The following is an 18,097-nucleotide window of genomic DNA, read 5'->3' as shown; positions in this document are numbered from 1 at the left end:
TGTTTGGTCTGAGGCCGGATTTGAACTCAGGTCCTCTTGACTTCTAGGTCAGTGTTCTATCCACTGTACCACCTAGCTGCCCCTTCCCTCATACTTCTAAGATCAACTAAAATGTCTTTTGTTCAGCATTTAAAGCATTTTACAATCTGGTCCATTTCATACTTTTTGGTCTTTTCAGACCTTACTCCTCTTAGCCCACTTCACAATCTAGGTACACTGGTCTACTTGCACGTGACATTCTATCTCCATTTCCCATATCTGTGTCTTTGTACTCAATATATGCCATGCCTGGAATGCTTTCTCTCCTCATTTCTGCTTCTTGACCTTTCTGGATGCTTTCAAGACAACTTAAATGCTTAAATCCACTCCAGCCACTTGAACCCTCCATTCAGAGGTTGGCTTTACCCACCTACTTATCTGTCTGTCTATCTATCTATCTATCTATCTATCTATCTATCTAATCTATCTGTCTGTCATCTAGTTATATGCATGATCCCTCATTAGAATATGGCTTCTAGAGAGCAGAGAATATATTTTGTTGTATCCCCAAAACACAGAAGACTACATAGCACATAGTAAGTGCTTAGTAGATGATTGTGTGTTGATTATCTATCTATCTATCTATCTATCTATCTATCTATCTATCTATCTATCTATCTATTATGTTATGTATATTATATATGTACATAGACATACACAGATGTATGGATCTACTCATATATATGTGTATACATACATATATAAAGACAAATAAAATTAATGCACCTGGTTGTTTCTTAAGGTCTAATCATAGGAGACAGAATTTATGCCTACTTACCATAGCTAGAAGTTTAAAAATAAGAAAAACTACAAGAGTAGTTCTCACTGATGGATATCTACATCCTTTTCTACCTCCCTCTTTTCCAACCTTTCCTTTTTCCCATGTCAGCCTTCACTGGTGATAAATAATAAGAAATGAATGGAAGCCATTATCTGAACATCTACCTGCTCATATTTTTAAAAAATCTAGTCAGAAAAAAATATAGATAGTAAACTATCAAAATCAATAACTCATTACCAATATCTTGGTGGATGGCAGCTAGGTAACACAGGGGATAGAACAGCAGGCCTGGAGCTAGGAATGCTCATATTGCTGAGTCCAAATCCAGTCTCAGACATTTATTAGCTGTGTGACCATGGGCAAGTAATTTAACCCTATTTGCCTCAGTTTCCTCATCCATAAAATGAGCTAGAGAAGGAAATGGCAAATCACTATAATATCCTTGCCAAGAAAACCTCAAAAGGGGTCATGAAGAATTGGACATGATGGACAAGTATCTTGGTAATCTTTAGGCAGTCAAGTGGAGCAGGAGATGGAGTGCTAGACTTGGAGTTAGGAAGATGAGTTCAAATCCTCTCTAGGACACTCACTTGGCATTACCTTGGATAAGTCATTTAACCTCTTTCATCCTTATTTCTTTCTTGTAAAATGAAATAATAATAACACCTATTTCCCAGGGTTGGTGTGAGGATCAAAGAAATGAGAGATGTAAAAGACTTGGCAAACTTTAAGTGATATATAAATGTTGCTGTTGTTATTAGTAGCAGTAGCAGTAGTAATAGTGGTATTTTGGTCATTTTATATTTACCAGTATAACTAGAGTCAGACAGAAAGGATGGGAAGTGGAAGTCAGATAATTTTTGAAGCTGAGGTGCCAGAGAGAGGGAGAGGGAGAGAGATAGAGATAGAGATAGAGAGAGAGAGAGAGAGAGAGAGAGAGAGAGAGAGAGAGAGAGAGAGAGAGAGAGAGAGAGAGAGACAGAGACAGAGAGACAGAGAATGGATCACAGGAAAGTGTTTGAAACTCTTAGCTACCATGAGGCTTTTTGGATTATCTGCGACTTTAATTTATCCATGTGATGCTTATGCCCTCCAATTTCATGAATAATTGAGTTAGAATAATTGAGAGATGTTTCATCCAATTTCAGTATAATACCTACATGTTAAGTATTTGATGCTTAATTATCAGATTAGCCATCATGGATATATTCACCTTTTGGCTCAGTTAGGACTTCTCAGTTGGTACATGCCAACACCCAGATCAGGAAGTGCTGGGGATCTCTCATGAGGCACTGTTCTTATTTGATGTGAAACTAGTTTCGTAATTCCAAAAGAGAGGCTGATGATCTAAATAAGCCATTATAATTATCTAGGCCAGTCACAGCTCTTTACCATTCCTTGAGTTTACAAAACATTGAGAGGTAGAAAGAAGTTAAAATCCTAAGGGACTGCATATTTGAAATAGGTAAATATAGAGGAAAGTTCATAAACTTATTTTCCCCCCATAATATGAAATGGTAAAAATCCAATGAGCATATCCTTACATATGTTTCTATAAGAAGATGAATAATTAATGCATATCAGGTTCCGGTAGTTGTTAAATTAATTTTATATTTTTATTGAATTGTAGAGAAAATTAATTCAAAAACCTTGCAATTTGATGTCATGCAATTCTCAGTTCTAATATATGATCTCTTTGTAAAGATCAGTTTCCTCTTTCATTGTTTGTGGTTGTTTACTGAATATGCATATCTCCTACATTAGCTCTTCCCTTTCATCTAACTCCCAGCTGGAATTAAACATCTTCTGGGTAACGAAGAGGTTCCCACTTGTACTTAATGGAAATGTGATTCAGTGAATTACACATCAGCATATTTCATCCTATACAAACACATCCTGCACTTGTGAAGATAATGACATTTGCTTGGTAGTTTCTTGGACATTTTCCCCCCCTTTTTAATGAACAAGGCCCTTGGGCTTCCTGTAACCTGTGACAGAAAGAACGTGGCCTCAAATCTTGATTCATTATAGGACAAGAAAATAACATAATCGGGGTGGGGGTGGCTTTCCTAAATTCTATCAGCCAAAAATTCAAATGAGGTTGGGCAAATTCCAAGTCTTAAAAAAGAGAGGAAAAGCTAGAGTAAGGAAAAAGGGTAATAGAAGAACTAGTTATCTAGAATAAATTCTAGAGCTTAGGAGTCAAATCAAATTTCAGGAAACTTTACAGCTTCTCCATAATGATGATACCACTCTCACCCATACAGGGTTTCCCAAAACTTTAACAGCATAAAACTGCACTAAGACTTTAGGGACACTTTGTTAGTTGATAATGATGGTAATAATGTTTATATAACACCTGAAGATTTATCAATCTCTTTTTTTCATAACAACCCTATGAGATGGTAATGAAAGTGTTATTATTCTGATTTAACAGCTGAGGGCACTGAGGCTCAGAGAGTGTATGAGATTTCACCTTGGTCACACAACTACGGAAGAGTGGAGCCAAGAATTGAACCTATTTCCTCTGCCTCAAAGTCTAGTATTCTTTCTCCTGTGCAATATTCCTCATTATCAAAACTTTAAAATAGGAAGTCTTATTGTGAATGAAAAGGAGCCATAGAAAAGGCAAGGGGACTGTTTATTTGATTCCCCATTTTAAGAGTTTATAAGCCTGGTGAGTTTTTTCCCACTGAAGCAATCTTATACCAGTGAGTATGCAATAAGTAATATTTGATTTAAAGGTTATAAAAATGATAAAATATTTGGCTTTTGAATATGATACTAAATTATTGTTTCATCTGGCAACAAGTTTTTTATCCTGCCCTGACTTTTTAAATTCATGTGCTATTTTACTATGTTTCTTTTCACCTATATGCACATTCTCCTTGGTAGAGGGTGGCTGGAAATAGGTGACCATCAAAAGATAATAGATTTAGATTTGGAAAGAAGCCTTGGAAACTATCAAGTCAATCTTTCTCCCCTCATTTTATAGATAAGAAAAGAGAATGAAAGAAGTTCAAGGACTTAGCTAGGTTTATGTAGTAAGTATCATACATGAGACTTTAACTCTGGTTTTACTGACACAGGTCTAGCATACTATCAACCACACCATGAAGAATGAGATTTTTTGATCACTTTCCCCACTGTGAACCTGCTATATGCTTATAAATTTGGAAATATACAAAAAAAGAGAAAGGTCTTGGTTTTGCTGAAGAGAAGAAATCATTTATCTTAAGTAATAAGAGGCAGTGTGGCTGAGTAAGACGTACCTTTGAGTCTAATTTTTGCTGTACCTGGCTGTGTGACCATAGAGAAGTGACTGAACCTTATGGTATCCTAGGCTACTCTGACTATAAGTTTCAGAACAGATGCTAATCTAGTAATAATCAAATAATAACACCTCCCTCTCAGGGTTGTTATGAAATAACATTTGTAATGTACTTTCAAAACCTCAAAAAGTACTATAAAATGCTAGTTATATTATTAATGCTTTTATTTAGTAGCTATTAATTAGGTATTTTCTACCTGCGAGTCTCTTAGATCACTAAAATCACAGGTCTGGTCTCCCTCTCCCGAAATAGGTGCCCTGTAGAAAACAGAAAGAAAATCATCTGAGTCTTGTTAGCTAGTCACCCCAAGCCAATCTTCTATCAAAATGGACTCCTTAGGGGAGGTTCCTGTTAGAAATGTGAGAGCTTATTTGAATGCCTTTCCTCCCTTGGCTAAAATAATAATCACACTTATAAATTATTTATGATTTACAATGTGCTTTGCTTGCATTGCCTCATTTCATTTTCACAACAACCTGTGGCATAAGTACTTTAGGCATCATTATCTTCACATTACAGATGAGGAAACTGAGGCTCAGAAAAGGTAAATGGTGTTTGCTCAGAGTCACACCCCTAGTAAATACCAGAATTAACCCAAATCTCTTCTGTCACCAAGTTCATTATTCTTTCTAGTACAACGTTCTTTCTTTTATTAGAAGTGCAAGGTAAAGCTATGGGCAGGTCTAGAGGGGAACTTGGCAATATCCATGACTATATCCCATGTATCCCAAACCAATGACTTGAGAAAAAACATTGTGGATAGATATTCAGCAAGGACTCCTTGCAGATCTGTATTCCAGACACCTGAGTTTCATTGTTTATTTTTAAAAATTTTGCCATTTTTGATTGTAAAAACATCACCTAAGCTGATGGTCAAGGGAAATAGAATTGAATGTAAATAATCACAAACCCTGCCCCCAACCCAGCATTTTTAATACTTATTTCTAGTGTACTGGCATAAAATCTCATGTCAAACACTTCATTCTATCTATACCTTAGTTTTAACAGCTCCAGAATGGGAACAATGCTTTAAATTGTTATCTCAACACTGTTGATATGCACTTTTTAATTTTATTTTTGAAAAATAAAAAACACCATGTGCAATAAAACATACAACATCCAAAAAGGACTCAAAATAAGAATACCTCAAATAATTTGCCAGTTTCATGAGTCACTTTCTGCACTTCCAAGAGACAATGACTCCTTACTTTTTGGAGTCACAAGTTCCTGGAAAGCTAAGTATTCCTGGTAGCTCTGAAGAACCATCAATAAGGCATTGGAAGTAGGAAATAGCAATACAAAGTAGTGAAAGATCAAAGATCCTTAGAACTTTAAAGAATGTTACCATTTATTATCTATTTTCTGGAGTGATAATGAGGATGGTAATCAGAGGCACAAATGATTCCATAATGCCTCCTATACTTCACAATTGAATTGAGTAATACAGAGTAGGAATGGATATGTGATTTCTTTGGCATAGGTAATTCATGGGGAAGGAAATCCTCTCTATCAATGCAGGCTGACTATTTCACTGACATTCGTAGTCTTAAAGAGTTCCACAGAACACAGAGAATGTAAATGACTACATAAGTCTGAACAGTCAGCATGAGCCAGAGGCAAAACTTGAAACTAGCTCTTTCTTACTTTGAGGCTGACTCTATTCTTGGCCATGTTCTATTTCACATCACTTATAGAATTGTACATACAACTATTTATAAACTTAAAAGTTTTTTAACATCTTGCTACTGGAGATGGAAATAGAAAATCACTCCGTCATGTTTGCCAAGAAAAGCCTAAAAGAGGTGACAAAGAGTTGGATATGACTGAAAAATTGTTTTAAAATAAAAAAAAAGTGTCTTACCAATCTCAAGGAGGTCAAAGATACACACTCTAAATATATACCACGATATTCAAATCACTTTTCATATTTATTTTAATTTATTTATTTGTTTGTTTGTTCATTCATACATACATTCATTCACTCATTTATTCATTCATTCATTTATTGATTTATTTATTCATTCATTCATTTATTCATCTATTTATTTATTTAACTTATTTATTTATTTGTTTGTTTATTTATTAATTAGGCTAGGCAATGGGGTTAAGTGACTTGCCCAGGGTCACACAGCTAGTAAGTGTTATATGTCTGAGGCCGGATTTGAACTCAGGTCCTCCAGAGTCTAGGGCTGGTGCTCTATCCACTGTTCCACCTAGCTGCCCTGAAAACACTTTTTATAGTAGGAAAAAAAATAAACAAAAACAACATGGACAAAATAGATGCTATTATTATCAGCCACCATTTATATAGTGATTACCATGTACCCGATACTGTGCTAAGTGCTTTACAGTTATTACCTCATTTGATTCTGACAACAACCCTGAGAGGTAGATATTCTTATTATTATTCTCTTTTAACAGATGACAAAACTGAGGCAAATAGAGATTAAGGAAATGGCTTAGAGTTACACAGCTAGTGAGTGTTGGAGGTCAGATTTGAACTCTGTCTTCCTGATTTTAGGTCCAATATTCCATCCACTGTGCCACCTAACTGAAACTGTGAGGTGAATACCATTTGGAGGAAGGGTGTGGCAAAACATGTGACATATGAATATTAAGTAATATTCACCATAAGAAACATTGAATATGACAAATTTCTACTAAGCACAGGAAAACTCATGGACACCACGGTACAAAGTGAAGCAAGCATAATGAGGAAAATAATTTACTTACCGACTCCAATAGCGTAAATGGAAAGAACACTAACAGCCCAAAGATGTTAACACTATATAATTATAATGATATAACTTGGTCCTGAGGAAGAGATGAGAAAATGAACCTCCTTTTCATTGTTGAAGAGGTGGACAATTATGGGTGTGGAATATGGTGTATGCTGTGACTCACGTGGTGTGTTGGTTACTTTTGCTGAACTGTCCTTTTTCCCTTCTCTTTTTATTTTTATTTTATATTTATATATTTTAATTTTTATTATTTTTACAAAAGATGGCTGCTCTGGTAGGGAAGGGAGGGTGAATTTGGAAATAAAGGTGATATAAAAACACACACACATATTTCACTCATGCCTTCAAAGAACTTTCTCATTTTTCTTTTGATTTTTGTAGCTTTGTGAGAAGGGCAAGACAGATATTCTTATTTCATTTTTCATATGAGGAAGCTGAGTTGAAAAAGTTTAAGGAATTTATTCTAAATAATAATCAAATAGTAAGTGGCATACTCTGAACTAGTAAGCTATTTAAAAAAAATCTATAATTCTGTAAAGACTCCTAATATTATAGATTTAGAGATGAGAAGGACTTTGTAATTTTGTAGTCCAAGAATCTCTTTTTCCATTTAAGGAAACTGAGGCTGCCCAAGATCACACTGGTAGTAAATGCAAGAGGATAGATTTGAACCCAGACTGTTTGATTCCAGTATTCTTTCTCCTATAATATGTTGCCTTCCATGCAGTAGGCATTAATGTGAAAAGATGTTGTGTGCTATGGTAATTTCAATGTTCCTTCAGTTATTTTAATCCAGTTTTTCAGACCTTTTGAAGATGGGAAGTCATGAAAAACAGTAAAAAGAAATGCAGCCCAAAGGGGCATGCCTCTGCATCTACAGCAGTTTACTCTGGATAATCAAGATATGCAGGTGTAACAAATTGTTTTACCTCCAGGGAAAAGAGTTTGCAGAGGATGTCAAATCTTTCTTTTCTGGTAGTGACTGGAACTCCTTGGGATGGTGTGGTCAGATATTGTATAGATGAGCAAATCATACTCAGTAATTTGCACATTCAGCACATTTGCACATCCCTTGTTTAATTTATACCCTAGCTAATATTTCATTTAAAGACACAACCAGGACACAGCCCAGACATCTATCTATATATACACTAGGCCTTCCCAAGAGCAAACCAAACTATTTTTCACATTCATCAAATAATGAAGATGTACCATAAGTGTGTAGTATGGTGAAATACATTAGCTTCATAATCCCTCAGTTCTGTCATGCGATGGCTACATATATCTCTTCTCCAAAAGAATGTCTTGTGTTTTTACTAATTGGAATAAAAGATTCTAATTTCAAAGGTGGAACAAAGAGGGAACCAATTTTTAACCAGTTTGGGAAGTTTTATCAGTTAGAGCTATAGCATTTAGCATTTGTTGGCATTGTAAGGTTTGCAAAGGATTTTGCTTATATTCCTCTTATTTGATCCTTGCAGCAACATTATGAGCTTTGCTGTCTTGATTTTACAGATGAGGGAAATCATACTTAAAAAGGTTAACTGAGGGGATCCAAGTTGGTGGAGTGAAAGCAGTGATTTGCTTGAGCTCTCTCCCAAACCCCTCCAAATACCTGTAAAAATGGCTCTAAACAAATTCTAAAGCAGCAGAACCCACAAAAAGATAGGGTGAAATAAATTTCCAGCCCAAGAAAACCTGGATGGTTGATCAGAAAGGTCTATCATGCTAGGCTGGAAGAGGAATGCAGTTTGGTGTGGGTGCATAGGCAAACCAGGCCTCAGTAAGCCTAGAGCAGACCTTAGAGGACTGAATCATGGGCAGCTGTGGTGGTTTCCAGACTTCTCAACCCATGAATGCCAAAGACAACTTAGAAGGTCAGTGGGAAAAGTCTAAGTCTGCAGTAAGAGAAAAGGCAAGGTCCCAGCTCCAGTCCTGGCACTGTTCTGGGGTGGCGGCTGCCTTCAGAGCTTCTGGCCCACAGACTGAGGGGTAATCAAGTGGCTGATCAGAGGGGGATTGCAGGGATCTCTCTGCTGGTGAAGGATTCTCTTGCTTTGCCCATGATTGGATATGGGTCACAGTTCTGGATGGCATTCCTGGGGCAAGGAGGAGCAATGACTTGGTAGAGTTTCTAGTGATGATACAAAGGAAGTCCTCTTCACAGTTCCAAAGCAGAAAAGAGTGCTTGTGGTCACCATGGATCAGAGCACAGGCCAGGAAGGGAGTAAACACCTCACCCTTGAACATAGCACCTTGGAAGAACTGAATATTTATAGGTCCCTAGAAGTATCTCTAAAAACAGCTGCACAAAACCCCCAAAGCTTGGGACAGTACATTCTCTACACTGGAAGCAGACTCTCTTACTTTAAGAGTTTATAACTCAACTAATTGACTGGGATCATGAGCAAGCAGAGCAAAGAGCCAGAATTTTACTTAGATGACAAAGAAGATCATAACATACAACCAGAAGAAGACAACAAAGTCAAAGCTCCTACATCCAAAGCCTCCAAGAAAAATATGAATTGGTCCCATGCCATGGAAGAACTCATAAAGGATTTTAAGAAGCAAGTAAGAGAAGTAGAGGAAAAACTGAGAGTGATTTAAGAAAATAATGAAAAACAAGTCAACAGCTTGCTAAAGGAGACCAAAAAATAGTGAAGAAAATAATACCTTAGAAAAATAGCCTAACCCAAATGGCAAAATGGTCCAAAAAGCCAGTGAGGAGAAGAATGCCTTAAAAAGCAAAACTGGAAAAGGAAGTCCAAAAGCTTCCTTAAAAATTAGAATAGTTCATGGGGCAGCTAGGTGGTGCAGTGGGTAGAGCACCGGCCCTAAGTCAGGAGCACCTGAGTTCAAATCTGGCCTCAGACCAAACATTTGACACTTACTAGCTGCGTGACACTGGGCAAGTCACTTAACCCCAATTGCCTAAAAAAAAAAAAATTAGAATAGCGCAATTGGAAACTAGTGACATTATGAGAAATCAAGACACTACAAAACAAATTCAAAGGAATGAAAAAATAGAAAACAATGTGAAATAGCTCACTGGAAAAACAACTGACCTGGAAAATAGATCCAGGAGAGATAATTTTAAAATTATTGGACTATCTGAAAGCCATGATTTAAAAAAAGAGCTTAGACATCATCTTTCAAGACATTTTCAAGGAAAACTGTCCTGATATTTTAGAACCAGAGGGCAAAATAGAGATTGAAAGAATCCACTGATCACCTCCTGAAAGAGATCCCCAAAGGAAAACTCCTAGGAAGATTGTAGCCAAATTCCAGAGTTCCCAAGTCAAGGAGAAAATATTGCAAGCAGCCAGAAAGAAGCAATTGAAGTATTATGGAAACACAATCAGGATAACACAAGATTTAGCAGCTTCTACATTAAGGGACCACAGAACTTGGAATATAATATTCCAGAGGGCAAAGGAGATAGGATTACAACCAAGAATTACCTACCCAGTAAAACTGAGCATAATCCTTCAGGAGAAAAAATGGAAATTAGTAAAAAAGAAGACTTTCAAGCATTCTTGATGAAAAGACCAGAGCTGAATAGAAAATCTGACTTTCAGATACAAGACTCAAGAGAAACATGAAGAGGTAAGCAGGAAAGAAAAATCATAAGATACTCATTAAGGTTGAACTGTTTACATTCTTCATGGAGAGATGATATTTGTAACTCATGAGTCTGTTGTCAGTATTAGAGTAGTTGGAGGGAGAAAAAAATATGTGTATGCATGTATGTATAGATAGATAGATAGATAGATAGATAGATAGATAGATAGATAGATAGATAGATAGATAGAGGGCACAGGGTGAGCTGAAGATGAAGGGATGATATCTAGAGAATAAAATTAAGGGGTGAGAAAGGATTATTTGGAGAAAAAGAGAAAGGGAGAGGTAGAATGGGATAAATTATCTCACATAAAACAGACCAGAAAAAGCTTTTACAGTGGAAGGGAAATAGAGGAAAGTGAGAAGGAATGAGTGAATATTACTCTCATCATATTTGGCTTAAGGAGAGAATAACATATACACTCAATTGGGTATGGAAATCTATCTTACCCTACAGGAAAATAGGGGAGAAGGGGACAAGAGAGCAGGGAGGTGATAGAGGGGAGGGTAGATTGGGGGAGGGAGTAATCAGAAGCAAACAATTCTAAGGAAGGATAGGGTCAAAAGAGAATAAAATAAATGGGGGGGGAGGATAGGATTAAGGGAAATATGCTTAGTTTTTCACAATGTGACTAGTACACATGTACAAACTGTATTGAGTTGCTTGCCTTCTCAGTGAGGGTGAGTTGTGAGGGAGGAAGGGAGAAAATTTGGAGCCCAAAGTTTTAAAAAAATTGTTTTCACATGCAACTGGAAAATAAGATATACAGGAAATGGGGTATAGAACTCTATCCTGCCCTACAGGAAAATTGAAGGGGAAGGGGATAAGAGAAAGCTGGGGAGATAGAAGGGAGGGCAGATTAGGAAAAGGAGTATTCAGAATGCATGCCATCATGGGGGGAGGGAGGGATGAGATGGGGAGAAAATTTGGGACTCAAAATCTTGTGGAAGTGAATGTTGAAAACTAAAAATAAAAAAAAAATTAATCCCCACCCCCCAAAAAAATAAAACACCAAAAAAAGAAAGAAAGGTTAAGTGGCTTGCTCAAGGTCACACAGTTAGATTGGGAGATAAGATTTAAACTTTCTCACTCTATGTACAGCATTCTAATCCATTATTCCCTCTAACCTGCCTCTACCAATAAGCCAAGAAGAAAGGTTTTACACACACACACACACACACACACACACACACACACACACACACACACATATGTGTATGTATGCATGCAAGTATGTATTTACGTTTATATATGCACATACACACAGATCTCTCCCTCTCTTTCAGAAAGACTTGGAAAGCAAAGTTAATTTTTAGAATAACAATAATAAACAAATATATGTAATTGATATTGGGTTTCTTCCAGGTGAGCCCATTAAATGATTAAAATCTAAATCTGACTCAGCGGTGGGGAACCTGCAGCCTCAAGGCCACATGTGGCCCTTGGTCCTCAAGAACAAAGGGGATTTATTCTATGAAGTTTGGGATTCAGTCAAAGTGCCACCCTTAAGGAGCTAGAGGGCCACATATGTTCTTGAGGCTGCAAGTTTCCCACCCCTGAAAGAACATAACCAAAATAAATCTTATATGAATAACATCTATCTAAACTCCACCAATAATATGTCAACAAAGAAGCATTAAATAACTGCCGTGTGATTTTATTCACAGAAATGGAGGAGTTTATGATAGGGACATAAGACTAGATCATTGCTTCCACGAATTTCAGACAAGTCATCTTTAAGCGGCTGGACTCATTAATTCATGAAACTTTGAGAGAAAATGGTGAGAATTGTGCTACATGTCACTCTAGGTTACATACATTCATCCCTTGTCAAACACCTAGAAAGACATGATCAAATGAGCAGAATTATTCACCAGAATCTAACCATTCTTGATTAACTAATAGATTTCAAGTACTACACATCTCCCACAAATACAAACTCCAACATATGTTTGAGAATTCAACAAATTAACCATACTAGAATTAGAAACCTTATCATCAGGACATAATCATATTTTTTCAGGGTCTTACTGCAGGATAGTCAAGCTGAAATCACCTAAAAGGTGGAAGAATCAGCCATCCTAATTAAATTGACCAAAAAGCAGCCTTTCTTTCTCCTTACATCATCCACTAAAGCAGCTTTTCCCTACCAACATAATCAGGGTGGGTGGGATAGTGAGAGAGGCAATAGCACTCACCTGTGATAAATTACCTTTGTGCTGTCCACCACCTCGTTAAACAAGCCAGCTATTCTCTCTCCTTCTGCATGATTCTAGCTGTGGAACAGACCACTTTTTGCTAAACTAATGTACAATTGGCCTCTTTTATGAGTGCCTTCTCTCTCCCTGTCCTTTGGAAAGCAGGGTATGAATTGATCTCCTTACGTGTATCTGAATTGGCATATTGGGAAGGCCATGAACAATCTGCCCATGGTGAGAATGTTGCCATATGTTTGCCAATGTCTCTCTGCAGTTAGCTGTTTCTTAGAAGTGAAGTATAAATTATTTTCCCATCAGTGAGGATCTTTTGAGGGCATTCATGCTCAGGATGGGCCCAGGCTGGTCGTGCTTCATTTTCCTCCACTTGGTACTTCTCTGAATTTCACTACCATGCCCTTGGAAGGAGGGTACCTTCTTCACCCCCACTCCTCTTCAGCTCTCTTTTGTGTGTTGTTTTTCCTCATTATAATAGAAACTCTTTGAGGGCAGGTTCTGTCTTTCTTTTTTATTGTATTTGTACCCCAAGTGCTTAGCAAAGTGCCTGGAAAATCATATGTACTTAATGATTGTCTTCTTGCTTGGTGCCTGTCACAATGCTATTGTGTTCAGCATTCTTTTTGACTCATCTGTCTTATCCTGTCTTGTTATCAGCACTAATGACACCCCCCCCCCATTACTCCCTTTGCCCTGCCTATCACTTTAGCATTCTCTCAAGAGGGACAGACTGATGGCTTCCATATTTTCTTTCCCTTATGCTTCTCCATCTGAGATAAAGGTTTGAACTTAAACATTGTTTTTTCTGGTATCTCCTCTTCACCCTCGTAATCAAGTCTGCTGAACTGCCCTATTCACAGCATGAAGATGGACTTTTCTCTCTTGGTCACTTCAACTCAAAGTTCTTTCTGTTACAGTGGAGTCTCAGAGTTACTGAAGCTTGGGGAAGGTGTTATGGAGGCCTTGTAAATTATCTCCAAAACTAGTTGTCCTGAACAACTCCATGCTTTTTTTTTTTCTAAGCAATGGGGTTAAGGGACTTGTCCAGGGTCATGCAGCTGGTAAGTGTCAAGTGTCTAAGGCTGGATTGGAACTCAGGTCTTCTTGACTCCAGGGCCGGTGCCCTATCCACTGTGCCACCTAGGTGCCCCAACTCCATGCATTCTTAATAAGTGGAATGCCCTCCTGCCAGAGCAACCCTCCTCCTAGTCCCACTTTTCTGTTATAATGGTCAGTCTTGATATAGTTATCCCCTACAGAGACATACACTACTAATTTTTAGGTCTAGGAGCTAATCAGGGCTTTTTTTATTTAGTCTTCCTTTGTCCTTGGTCAATGCCTCTTCCAACTCAAAACTTTAAAAAATATGTTAAAAATTGTTTTTAATGTACAATTGGGGGAGAACAAAATATTGTTAAAAAAAACCCTTTCACATATTTTGGGGCAGGAACGGAATTAGTGGTGTCCATTGCCTTGGTGATAATTCTGCAGTGCTCCCATATTGGTAACTTGATTGATCTTCGTTCTTCTGTAATCCTGATGTGATTGTATGTTTTTCAGAAAGAAACCTCTGTCTGATCTCTTCCTGACCAGTCATAGGCCCTCCTCCCTTGATAATCCCTCTTCTGGACCCACTGCTTTTACTAAGTTACACGATCAGGGAATTACACTTGACACACATGTCATGCCAAGTTCATTATTGCCATCTCTGACTAATCCTTGGCTCCAAGAACTTGAATCCTGCTGTCACCTAAATGGCTGAAAAATATTATTTATGGTACTTTCCTTGTCTTCTCTCTTCTCCTTCTCCATCAGAAACACCAAATCTCCAACCATAGGATACCTTGCTAAGCCTTTTTTTAAGTCCTCACAGCCCTTCAGAAAAAGTTCCGTTAGCACTTCGTCTTTACCAACGATATTGGTTCCCATCCGTTAGAATTCATAGACATCATCTAATAAGAAACATCTCTCTTGTTCTAGTCCCCAAATGAGTTACAGCTATATTCTGCTGCCAGCTCCCGAGAAGAGTTCTCTCCTCCACCACCAAACGGAAGGAAACCAGCATTTATCAAGTGACTACTATATGCCTGACACTAAACTTAGTACTTTACATCTATCATCTCATTTGATTCTCAGAACAACCTTGTGAGATAGGTGCTGTAATGATCCCCTTTTTACAGTTAGAAAAGCAGACATTAAAGGATTTGTCCAGGGTCACATACCTAGCACATGTTTGAGATGAGTTTGGAATTCAGGTCACCCTGACTCCATGCCCAGCTGTATCTACTGTACCATCTAGCTGTCCATTTTAAGGCAGGTATTCCTAATGTCACTCTTGCAAAACCACCTGTATCCGATTTCTCACAAAGGAATTAGTTTGCTTATTAAAGGCTAAATTGATCCATAGTATGCTTCTACTTCATTCTTTTAAAATATGGACGTAAAAATAAAGATGGATGTAAATACTCTAGTGCATTCTAAATGAGATGAAGTTGTACTCTCATAATTTGTAGTATTGCTGGATTGATTATTGTGATGAAAATTTGACTAGATGACTTATAAAGTTCTTTTTGGTTCTAAACTATATGAAAAGACTGATAATTCAACCCGTGGTTATGATCTCTGGTTCTTAAAATTATTCTTTCACACTATGAATCACTTTTCCTTGGCCCTAGAGACTGGTAGGGGAAGCAATGCATGTAGTTTCTATGGTATACTGATGGAAATATCGTTTGGGTTTTTTAAAACTTTGCACTCAGAATGAGAGTGTAGAGTATCAGAATACCAGAGCACACTTTTCCTGAAAGGCCTTCTCATTACAGACAGCCCATTCTGGTACACTAATCCACTAGTACGTCAAAAGAAACCAAGCATCTGAGGAAGGGGTCCACATATTGACAGTCTTTTTTATTTTTTTAGCAATTAGGGTTAAGTGACTTGCTCAGGGTCACACAGCTAGCAAGTGTCAAGTGCTTGGTCTGAGGCCAGATTTGAACTCAGGTCCTCCTGACTTCAGGGCCAGTGCTCTATCCACTGAGCCACCTAGCTGCCCTTTATATTGACAGTCTTCCAGAGATTCTTTCTTATAGGTCAATATGCCATGGAAGTCAGAAAGATATTAATATCAAGGAAGCTCCTCCTTAGAAAATGCAGTAGTACTCTTGTCATGCATGGAATACTTACTTCTATCTTACTGCTTCATCTGTGAATGATCCCAAGCTGCCTAAAGGCACAAAGTAAGGTCAGACTACTTTAACCCAACATTTCCTATAATAGCTTAGCACACTGCCACATTGACAGGGCTGTTAATAAGTCCAAGTTACCATGCCCTGATATACTGAAAGAAACTTTATTTTGATGCCTCCACCACTTTTCTTTGCTCTTCGAACATCTGTGGAACATGAGGCATGTGCCAACGGATGATAGAAGTGCAAATATCTAATTTATAAAAAAGGCAGAGGACGTCATGTATAAACCAAAAGATTCACTGAGCCATCATCAAAACCAGGTCATGCCAAATCAACCTTATTTCCTTTTCTTATCTGGTTACTCTACTGGTGGAGCATAATAATTGGATAAATAAACTGTATCATACCCAGATTTTAGCAAAGCACTTGACAATAATAAAAATCCCAATAATTAAATAAAAATTAAAATGATAATAATACAGGTATGAGAAGGACTATTATTGTTGTTTTTAGAGAAATAGCAATAATAAAACTATCCAAAATTTAAACAGGCTTCTTTGGAAGAAAATGAGTTCTCTCCTACTGGATGTCCTTAAGGAGAAAGTCCATTGATTATTTACTGGACAAGAGATTTAATGGTCAAATGAGAGATAATCACGGAATTTCTAAGTTCAAAAGGACCTCAGTGGCTATCAGATCTAACCCATGTGCCCTACCCCAAATCTCCTCAGCAATAAAGCCAAAGATTGTTCAGCCAAGTGGTGAAGACCTCCAATAAAAGGAAACTCACAAGCTTAGGAGGAATCCTATTCCGCAGTTGGAGAGCTGTAATTTTTAGGAAGTTTTACCCAGCTACAAACTAAAGTTTGCCACTATACAACTTCCATCCATTGACTCCTCTGGAGGCAAAGAAAAAAGCTTAATTTCTCTTCTATGTGACATTGGTATAAGTACATTAAAATAACTATTACATTTCACCTAAGTACCATGGAGAGTCCACGTTAAACTCAAATGACTCTGGCTTTCACTTATTGGCCATTAATAGGTTCCAACCCAATCCTTATTTGCTCATTATTGGGTTTTGATGGCTCAAAATGAATGTAAATAGCAATTACTTTTGTTCCAGCCTGAAATCCTGAGTCTTCCCCTCTCAGATTAATTCTTTTGTGAAGACAAATTAGGCCATATTTTTCTTCGATTCTTACCTAGCATTTAATTACCGAATAGCCTTTGCCTCAGACAAACTGAGACCTGGGAAAAAAACAAAACAAAATAAAACAAAGCAAAAGTGAGCTTGAAAAGGTCAAGGCCCCCCACTGCATCTGGGGCCGTCACCAGTTGTATTTACTCATGTCTAGCCACCGATCTACTATGACTGGAGGAGAGAGTGAGGCTAAGGACTTTGTACACCTCTGCCTCACTTAAATCTAATTCATTTTCAAGTCATGGCATCTCCCTCGTGATGTCATTGGTCCTCTTTAAGAACAAGAAAAAGAGGCAGCTATGTGGGTCAGTGGATAGAGCACTGGCCCTGGAGTCAGGAGGACCTGAGTTCAAATCTGGCCTCAGACACATAACACTTACTAGCTGCGTGACCCTGGGCAAGTCACTTAACACCATTGCCTAGACAAAAACAAAAGAATAAAAAGAGAACAACAAAAACACAATGGAAGGAGCTATAGAGAGTATTAAAATGTCCAAAAACAATCACTGCCATCTAGGAGAGAGGCAGGAAACCAAGATTCTGATCCTAACTCAACTAGCTATTAAAACTTACCACAAAAACCCTCTGGGCTTCAGATTCAGCTATGAACAAATGAGAATGAATTGAATAGACTGGCATTTTAACATCACTTGGATTAGTATCCTGGCCTCCACATTTGATTTTTTTTTTTACCTCATTTGGCACAATGGAAGCAATGATAGTAGTTCTTGCTGGCATAATGGCAAGAAATCCAAACCTTTGGTTCCACTTGTACTGGAAATAAGCAAGCTTCGACCATGGTGTACTAGAGTCTAAAGGGTGGAAGGTTTGTACCTCCCTCACTTATTTGTCCCTGCTCTGTTTCCTCTTTTAAGTCTACCTGAGAATAATAGATCTTAAAATGAGTACTTCTTAATAAGAAGTCTTGTTTCTCCACCCTCTCTAATTTAGAACAATGAACTGCATCCTTGACAAGA

The 18,097-nt window shown here is 37.6% G+C and overlaps 1 long non-coding RNA gene across 1 annotated transcript in view; it reads right to left on the bottom strand.

Moving 5' to 3' along the window:
• LOC110218589 (uncharacterized) overlaps positions 1–18,097 on the bottom strand; it is a 36,376-nt gene that overhangs the window by 6,324 nt on the left and 11,955 nt on the right. Inside the window, exon 3 of the long non-coding RNA XR_002327367.2 lies at positions 4,349–4,409. This is a non-coding gene — a long non-coding RNA (uncharacterized LOC110218589). The remainder of the gene's footprint in view (positions 1–4,348; positions 4,410–18,097) is intronic.

This window comes from Phascolarctos cinereus, unplaced genomic scaffold, assembly GCF_003287225.1.
Source record: "Phascolarctos cinereus isolate Bilbo 61053 unplaced genomic scaffold, phaCin_HiC Scaffold_9;HRSCAF=440, whole genome shotgun sequence".
NCBI classification, from domain to species: Eukaryota; Metazoa; Chordata; class Mammalia; order Diprotodontia; family Phascolarctidae; genus Phascolarctos; species Phascolarctos cinereus.
This window is presented reverse-complemented; position numbering and strand designations above follow the sequence as displayed.